Source organism: Aegilops tauschii, chromosome 1 (genome assembly GCF_002575655.3).
Source record: "Aegilops tauschii subsp. strangulata cultivar AL8/78 chromosome 1, Aet v6.0, whole genome shotgun sequence".
Classification (NCBI taxonomy): Eukaryota; Viridiplantae; Streptophyta; class Magnoliopsida; order Poales; family Poaceae; genus Aegilops; species Aegilops tauschii.
The window spans coordinates 54,385,512-54,394,656 of NC_053035.3; positions in this window are offsets into that span (position 1 = coordinate 54,385,512).

A 9,145-nucleotide genomic window follows, 5' to 3' on the forward strand; every position below is an offset into this window, starting at 1 on the left:
ATTAATATCAGAATTGTATTCATAATTCTCATAGCAATATTTAAGGATAGCTAAATTTTCAGGTCTATAAACAACATCATCAAAATCTTCAAACTCTTTAAACATAGATTCAATTTCATAAGCACCCATAAAAGCAACAAGTTCTTCTATTTGTTCCACATCATAGTAATCATATATACCCGTTAGCATAAGAAGCTAAGGTTTTATTATCATTAAGTTCGTATGAAAAGGGAAGGTGTGGAGACTTCATCCTAGAGCAACAAGTATAATCAGATCTCAAGCATAGTTGCCTAGCATACCAATATAACATATAAATTTGATCCCATAATAGTTTCCCTTTTTGAGTCAAGCGATAATCCTTAAAGTATTCACGTTGATCCAACGTTACTGCCATTATAAAGTTGAATGGGGTTTTCTCAGGATTATCAAAGTAGTACATAATATCTATCACATAACGAGCATCAAGGGTTTTAGGAGGTTCCCCATCTCCATGAGCAGCAAGTACACCTAATTTTTTTGGTATTTCATGTTCCATATCCATAACTAAAGATAGAGAACAACTAAGAACAGCCAATAAAAATTACTTAGGGATAAAGCAAACAAGCACACACGAGAATATTCACCCCACGCTATTGCTTCCCGGCAACGGCGCCAGAAAAAAGGTCTTGATAACCCACAAGTATAGGGGATCAATTGTAGCCTCTTTCGATAAGTAAGAGTGTCGAACCCAACGAGGAGCTAAAGGTAGAACAAATATTCCCTCAAGTTCTATCGACCACCGATACAACTCTATGCACACTTGACATTCGCTTTACCGGAAACAAGTATGAAACTAGAAGTACTTTGTAGGTGTTTTTGGATAGGTTTGCAAGAATATAAATTGCACGTAAATAAAAAGTAGGGGCTGTTTAGATAAAGACGCAACTAAATTAGTTTTAGTAGAGAGCTTTTTCTTACGAGAAAGTTATTTGTCCCTAGGCAATCGATAACTAGACCGGTAATCATTATTGCAATTTTATTTGAGGGAGAGGCATAAGCTAACATACTTTCTCTACTTGGATCATATGCACTTATGATTGGAACTCTAGCAAGCATCCGCAACTGCTAAAGATCATTAAGGTAAAACCCAACCATCTATCTATACCTATACCTACCTATACTAATTATAGACTCCCAAGAAATTACCACGTTAATTAGAAATTACGAGCCGTTCATCTGTGTGGGGCCAAATTATTACGGTGTAGATTTACCTATGAAATCTCAGAAAAAACTGCCCGAAAGGCCAAAAACCTCTCTTAGAAAAAAACACCTATATCAATCTCGTCCAGGATCTCTTTCCTCGCTTAAAAAAAGGAAAATAAAAAAAAATTCATCGCAATCAATCTATCGATAGAATACTGGTCCGATTACCAATCTCCTATCTTGAACTCTACGATCTATTTTCTCGGCTAAAAAAAAGCTTATCTCAATCTATCAACAGAATATGGGTCGGTTAGAGCATCTCCAGCCGTTGCCCCCCCAGGACGCATAAAAATCGCCCCTGGGGGCGAGCCGGCGATTCGTTCGGCGCTGGGGGCGGTTTTGCGCCCAGTCGTCGCCCCCAGTCGCCGATTTTGGCCCACTTTTGAAGCCCCATTTCGGCGAAAAAGGCCCATTTGGGCGAGAATAGGCCCATATTCGACGTGGTTCGCCGTGGCTCGGCGTTCAATTATCAACATAAATATTTTTTTATCACATATTTCATCGCAGAAAATTCAAATACTTCAACAAAATAGTTCAACAACAAATAGTTCAATACAAATTATATAGTTCAACAAATAAAAACTCATATTTCATCACACGTCGCGCCCGGTGTCGCCCTTGAGCCTCCATAGGTGCTCTAAAGATCTTGCTGTAGTTGATGATGCACCTGTGGGTCTCGGATCTCCTGACGCATACTGAGGTAGGCAGTCCAGGTCGCCGGTAGCTGGTGATCAACTTGGGCAAGAGGACCCTGCCTGTGGTATGGTTCAGTGTCAAACACTGGCTCTTCCTGCTCGCTCTCAATGATCATGTTGTGCAAGATGACACAGCAGGCCATGATCTCCCACATTTGATCTTTCGACCAGGTCTGAGCGGGGTACCAGACAATAGCAAATCGAGATTGGAGCACACCAAATGCCCGCTCGACATCCTTCCTGCAAGCCTCGTGAATCTTCGCAAACCAGGCATTCTTGCCTCCAGGCACAGGGTTTTTGATGGTCTTCACAAATGTCGACCATCTCGGATAGATGCCATCAGCTAGATAGTACCATGAGATGCTCTTCTTCCTGGACGTCGGCCTCGGCTTCCTCCTCCAGCAGCGCGGCGAGCACTTCCTCGTCATCCGAGTCCATCGCCGAGGCAGGCAAATCGCCGAACACCTTGCGTGCGGTGGGCGTGCACCCGCCACTAAACTGCCCCTCCGCGGCCAGAAACAGCGGCCGGAAACGCCCAGCTGGCGTCGGAGGGGCTGCCGCGGCAAACCTCTGCTATTTTTCCGGCGGGGAATGGCTATCTACCAGTGAAGGGCGGGGGGGGGGGGGCGCCGGGATATACCTAGTGGCGGCCGAGAGCGCGGGGGTGGGAGGCGAGTCGGGGAAGAAAATCTTGACTTTTCACCTGAAGGCGTGGGCCAGCCGCACTTTTCCCTTGCGCCGGAGCCCCCAAGCGCCCCCAGCGTGCCGGGTTCGGCCTGCGGCCGCTGGGCGGAAAAAAGGGCTGAACCGGCGCTTTTCGTCGTCCTCGGGGTGCGACTGGGCCGTTTTTTTGGCGCCGGCGCCGAAAAAGTCGCCTGGGGGGGCCTGTTGGGGGCGCGGCTGGAGATGCTCTTAGAAATCTCATCTATCAACAGAATAAAAAATATATTCCTCACATGGTCTAAAGCTCCACGACCTTTTCGCCCATGAAGCGATCGGTAGCAATACTCCATGATCTATGCCTTCTCATTAGAAAAGATCAACAACCTGAAGCAATCGTCTCTTCTGCTTCCGAACCAATCTTTTGGCATGGAATCACATCTCTCTCTTTTCTCATACCACTAGTAGAAAAGAGGGCTTTGGTTCAGGCTGGGTCAGCCCATTAGTCCCGGTTCAGTCCAGAACTGGGACCAATGGGGGTACTGGTCCCGGCTCATGAGGCCAGGGGCCTGCCGGGCCTCGTGGGGGCATTGGTCCCGGTTCGTCTGGCCCCTTTGGTCCTGGTTGGTGGGACGAACCGGGACCAATGGGCCTCGCTCCTGGCCCACCACCATTGGTCCCGGTTGGTGGCTTGAACCGGGACCACAGGCTGCCCTTTAGTCCCGGTTCATGCCACGAACCGGGACCAATGAGGTGCCTATATATACCCCTCGCCCGCGAGCAGAGCACTCCAGTGCTTTGTTTTACTCTAGCCGGCAAGGGGAGGGCTTTGTGGTGCTCTAGCTCACCTCCTATGCACATGAGGTGTTCGATGAAATGCCCGAGCCACACTAGTTAAGCTTTCTCCTCTCGAAGCTCGACCTCAAAGCTCCATTTTCCTCGAGATTTGTCTAGGTTTAGCGGCCCGTCACGTCCCATTCCCGTCTTCACCGCCGTCGATCGCCCGCGCCGATCTCGTCGCCGGCACCACCGTGGTGAGCCTCTTGTTCTTATCTTCTTTCTGAAAGAAAATAAATTCTTACTTTAGATAGATACTTGTCTAATTTTCTTACTATTGTATTGCTTGTTATTATATAGTGCGATGGTTTTGGTATTCGCCCCCGTCGGCCCTCGTCCTGTCTATGATTCGGATGTGGTATATATTATCTTTATAACTATTGGTTCATTTATTGTTTATGAAAATTATGCCGACCAACGTGACATAGATTTTATTTATCTAGGAGGTATGTGAACCGGAAATTCCAACCGACCATATTGTCGAGAGGTTAAATTTAGTTGAAGAAGAAAACAATTTCTTGAAGGAAAAAATAAAAAAAAATTGGGGAGGAGAAGATGATATTTGAGTTGCATGTTGCGGATGTCGTCGATGATCACAAGATCAAGATGGATGCAATGCGCTTGAAGATTAGAAAGATTAGAAAATATGCCATTCATACCGAGGCTTGGTATCATTATGCCGTTGGATCAATTGTTACCTTGGTTGCGATTATGATCGCATTTGTTTTCGCATTGAAATGTTTTACATAGTTTCAATGTATGGTTTAATTAATTAGATGCTCTGGAGAGCTATATGTTGTTAGATGAGAACTATGTATGTACTTTGGTTTTAATGTGATGATGAACTTCTATTAATTTGGTCACTTAATTATCTATTCATGATGTCCTGTAATGGTTTTTGACACACTTAATTATATATAATGCACGCAGATGAACCGGCAATGGATGTACGGTGACAGACACACCTCCGAGTACATTAAGGGCGTGCATGATTTTCTCGAAGTGGCTGAGGCAAACAAGCAGAATGGTTTTATGTGTTGTCCATGCCCTAAATGTGGGAATACGAAGTCTTACTCTGACCGGAAAATCCTTCACACCCACTTGCTTTACAAGGGTTTCATGCCACACTATAATGTTTGGACGAGGCACGGAGAAATAGGGGTTATGATGGAAGACGGTGAAGAAGAAGAGGACGATGACAACTATGTGCCCCCTGAATACGGTGATGCTGCAACAGGGGAAGCTGCTGAAGATCAAGAGGAACCAGACGATGTGCCCAATGATGCTGCAATGGGGGAAGCTGCTGAAGATCAAGAGGAACCAGTGCCCGATGATGATGATCTCCGCCGGGTCATTGTCGATGCAAGGATGCAATGCGAAAGTCAAAAGGAGAAGCTGAAGTTCGATCGCATGTTAGAGGATCACAAAAAAGGGTTGTACCCCAATTGCGAAGATGGCAACACAAAGCTCGGTACCGTACTGGAATTGCTGCAGTGGAAGGCAGAGAATGCTGTGCCTGACAAAGGATTTGAGAAGCTATTGAAAATATTGAAGAAGAAGCTTCCAAAGGATAACGAATTGCCCGACAGTACATATGCAGCAAAGAAGGTCGTATGCCCTCTAGGATTGGAGGTGCAGAAGATACATGCATGCCCTAATGACTGCATCCTCTACCGCGGTGCGTACAAGGATCTGAACGCATGCCCGGTATGCGGTGCATTGCGGTATAAGATCAGACGAGATGACCCTGGTGATGTTGACGGCGAGCCCCCCAGGAAGAGGGTTCCTGCGAAGGTGATGTGGTATGCTCCTATAATACCACGGTTGAAACGTCTGTTCAGAAACGAAGAGCATGCCAAGTTGATGCGATGGCACAGTGAGGACCGTAAGAAAGACGGGAAGTTGAGAGCACCCGCTGACGGGTCGCAGTGGAGAAAAATCGAGAGAAAGTACTGGGCTGAGTTTGCAGCTGACCCAAGGAACATATGGTTTGGTTTAAGCGCGGATGGCATTAATCCTTTCGGGGAGCAGAGCAGCAATCACAACACCTGGCCCGTGACTCTATGTATGTATAACCTTCCTCCTTGGATGTGCATGAAGCGGAAGTTCATTATGATGCCAGTTCTCATCCAAGGCCCTAAGCAACCCGGCAACGACATTGATGTGTACCTAAGGCCATTAGTTGAAGCACTTTTACATCTGTGGAATGGAAACGGTGTACGTACGTGGGATGAGCACAAACAGGAGGAATTTAACCTGCACGCGTTGCTGTTTGTAACCATCAATGATTGGCCCGCTCTCAGTAACCTTTCAGGACAGACAAACAAGGGATACCACGCATGCACGCACTGTTTAGATGACACTGAAAGTATATACCTGGACAAATGTAGGAAGAATGTGTACCTGGGCCATCGTCGATTTCTTCCGACCAACCATCAATGTCGAAAGAAAGGCAAGCATTTCAAAGGTGAGGCAGATCACCGGAAGAAGCCCGCCATGCATACCGGTGATCACGTACTTGCTATGGTTAATGATTTACACGTAATCTTTGGAAAGGGTCCCGGCGGACTAGCTGTTCCGAATGACGCTGAGGGACACGCACCCATGTGGAAGAAGAAATCTATATTTTGGGACCTACCCTACTGGAAAGACCTAGAGGTCCGCTCTTCAATCGACGTGATGCATGTGACGAAGAACCTTTTCGTGAACCTGCTAGGCTACTTGGGCGTGTATGGGAAGACAAAAGATACACCTGAGGCACGGGAGGACCTGCAATGTTTGCACGAAAAAGACGGCATGCCTCCGAAGGAGTATGAAGGTCCTGCCAGCTACGCTCTTACGAAAGAAGAGAAAGAAATCTTCTTTGAATGCCTGCTCAGTATGAAGGTCCCGACTGGCTTCTCGTCGAATATAAAGGGAATAATAAATATGCCAGAGAAAAAGTTCCAGAACCTAAAGTCTCATGACTGCCACGTGATTATGACGCAACTGCTTTCGGTTGCATTGAGGGGGCTTCTACCGGAAAACGTTCGATTAGCCATTGTGAAGCTATGTGCATTCCTCAATGCAATCTCTCAGAAGGTGATCGGTCCAGAAATCATACCAAGGCTAAGGAGTGATGTGGCGCAATGTCTTGTCAGTTTCGAGCTGGTGTTCCCACCATCCTTCTTCAATATCATGACGCACGTCCTAGTTCATCTAGTCGACGAGATTGTCATTCTGGGGCCCGTATTTCTACACAATATGTTCCCCTTTGAGAGGTTCATGGGAGTCCTAAAGAATTATGTCCGTAACCGCGCTAGGCCAGAAGGAAGCATCTCCATGGGCCATCAAACAGAGGATGTCTGAAGATTATGAAAAGTTTCATGAAATTCCTCCCTTCAAAGTCAAGGCTGACCCAAGCATCCTGATAAACGATGAAGATTATCCATGGTTACGGCACAATAAGCAAATGACACAAGCGAAGAAAAAGTGAAGACTTTCTCCCGCAACTATTATGATGATACCATGCCAACTTTGTAACAGACGAGTATGATACCATTGTTCGTTTTGTACACGAAGTGCATCCAGTTTTTGCCGTAACCCTCTCAACTTTCTTGCACATGCTATGTGGATGAAATGATGATACCATGCCAACTTTCAACCTTTTCAGAATTCATTTGAAATGCTTTTCAATTTCAGGGTCTTATAGCTCAAAATAATCAATAAATGCATGAAAAATAACAAATGAAGTCAGAAAGGGTTGAAAATTGATGATGTGGCTTTGAATGGTGCATTTTGAACACACAAAAAGTCAGGATTTCAAATAAGTTTTAAAAAATGAAATCTCTTTGTAACAGACGAGTTTCCGTATGAAATCCTGATACTTCGAAAGAGATTGTCCGTTTTGTACACGAAGTGCATCCAGTTTTTGCCGTAACCCTCTCAACTTTCTTGCACATGCTGTGTGGATGAAATGATGATATACCATGCCAACTTTCAACCTTTCCAGAGTTCATTTGAAATGCTTTTCAATTTTAGGGTCTTATAGCTCAAAATAATCAGTAAATGCATGAAAAATGGTGCATGAAAAATAACAAATAAAATAAACAAGTAATTAGAAACAAAATAATATAAACTTTAATAAAACATATAAGTAGAAACAAAATAAAATAAACTTTAATAACATAAATAAAATTTATTAAACTAAAATTATCAAAGTATTTTCTGTTCAAAACATTATAAGCAACCTCTAGTATTATTGACACTAAAATTATATAAAATTGATGCAACTCAAATTATCGAAGTATTTTCTGTTCAAAATCATTGAAAGCAAAAAGAATTTTCATAAAGAACTTTTTTTGTTAGAAACTTTAATAGCAAAACGAATTATCATAAAGTAAAATAAATAAGTAATTAGAAACAAAACAAAATAAAATAAATAAGTTTTTTGTTGTAAGTAGAAACAAAAAAAATAAAGCAAAAAAGAAAACAAAAAAAAGGCAAAAAATAAAAATTATGCCACCTACTGGGCCACCACGGCCTCAATACGACTAGAAACCCATCCATGGGCCAGGATTCAGGCCCGCAGAAGGCCCAGTAGGGCCACAGGCATGTACAGAGAGGTTAGGCCCGTAAGCCTGCTTTAGAGAGGAGCTCGACAGGTCAGGCGCACCGCACCTTATAAATAGGTGCGGCTCTCTCTCAGCTAGCGAGGTGGGACTAAACTCCCACCACCACGCCACTGTGCAAGGCTTTCCGTCCCGGTTGGTGGCACCAACCGGGACTAAAGGGTGCCCTTGGTCCCGGTTGGTGGCACCAACCGGGACCAATGCCCCCCTTTAGTCCCGGTTGGTGCCACCAACGGGGACCAAAGGCCGCCGCTTCCCGCCCTTTGGGCTGCTGAAAAGAGGCCTTTGGTCCCGGTTGGTGGCACCAACCGGGACTAAAGGTAGCATTGGTCCCGATTGGTGCCACCAACCGGTACCAATGCTCTTTGTATATAAGCTGGACTTGTGAAATTTCACAACTTCACCGTCAGTTCGTGCCCGACGCCCCAGCGCTGCTCCTCGTCGCCGTCGTCGTCATTGCGCTGCCTCTGACGCCCTCGCCGTGCCGCCCTGCCTCCGACGCTGTCGCCGCGCCGCCCCTGCCTCCGACGTCGTCGCCGCGCCGCCCCTGTCCCTGACCACGCCGTCGCCGCGCCGGCCCCTGCCCCGCGCCCGAGCCCCTTCCCGCGGCCTGCCCCCGCGCGCCGGCGCCCTCGCCTCCCCCGCCGTCGCCATCGCCAGACGCCCCCGCTGTGAGCCGCCGCGCCGGTCCGGCTCTGTTTTTATTTTGTATTAGATTAATTTTTTGTTCATATATATAATGTATATTTGTATGTATGTGGCTATATGTAAGTTCAGAGCATGTTTTTATTAGATTAATTTCTTATTAGATTTATTCTATTAATTTTTTTGTTCACAACATGTTTTTGTTCATATATGTATTTTTTTGTTCATATGTGTATTAATGTTTTTGTTGTATATATGTAATTTTTTTCAATGTATATATGTATGTGGTAGCTATATATGCATGATGAGGGGGGTGGGGGTCGAGATACCCCCTCCCCGATAACATTTTTTAGAAAAGTTTTATATATCTAGCTAGGAAGAAAGGAAGAAGGAATGAACTAAGAAGAGGATTAAGAAGAAAAATAAGAGGAGAAGAAGGAATAGAGGAGAAGAAGA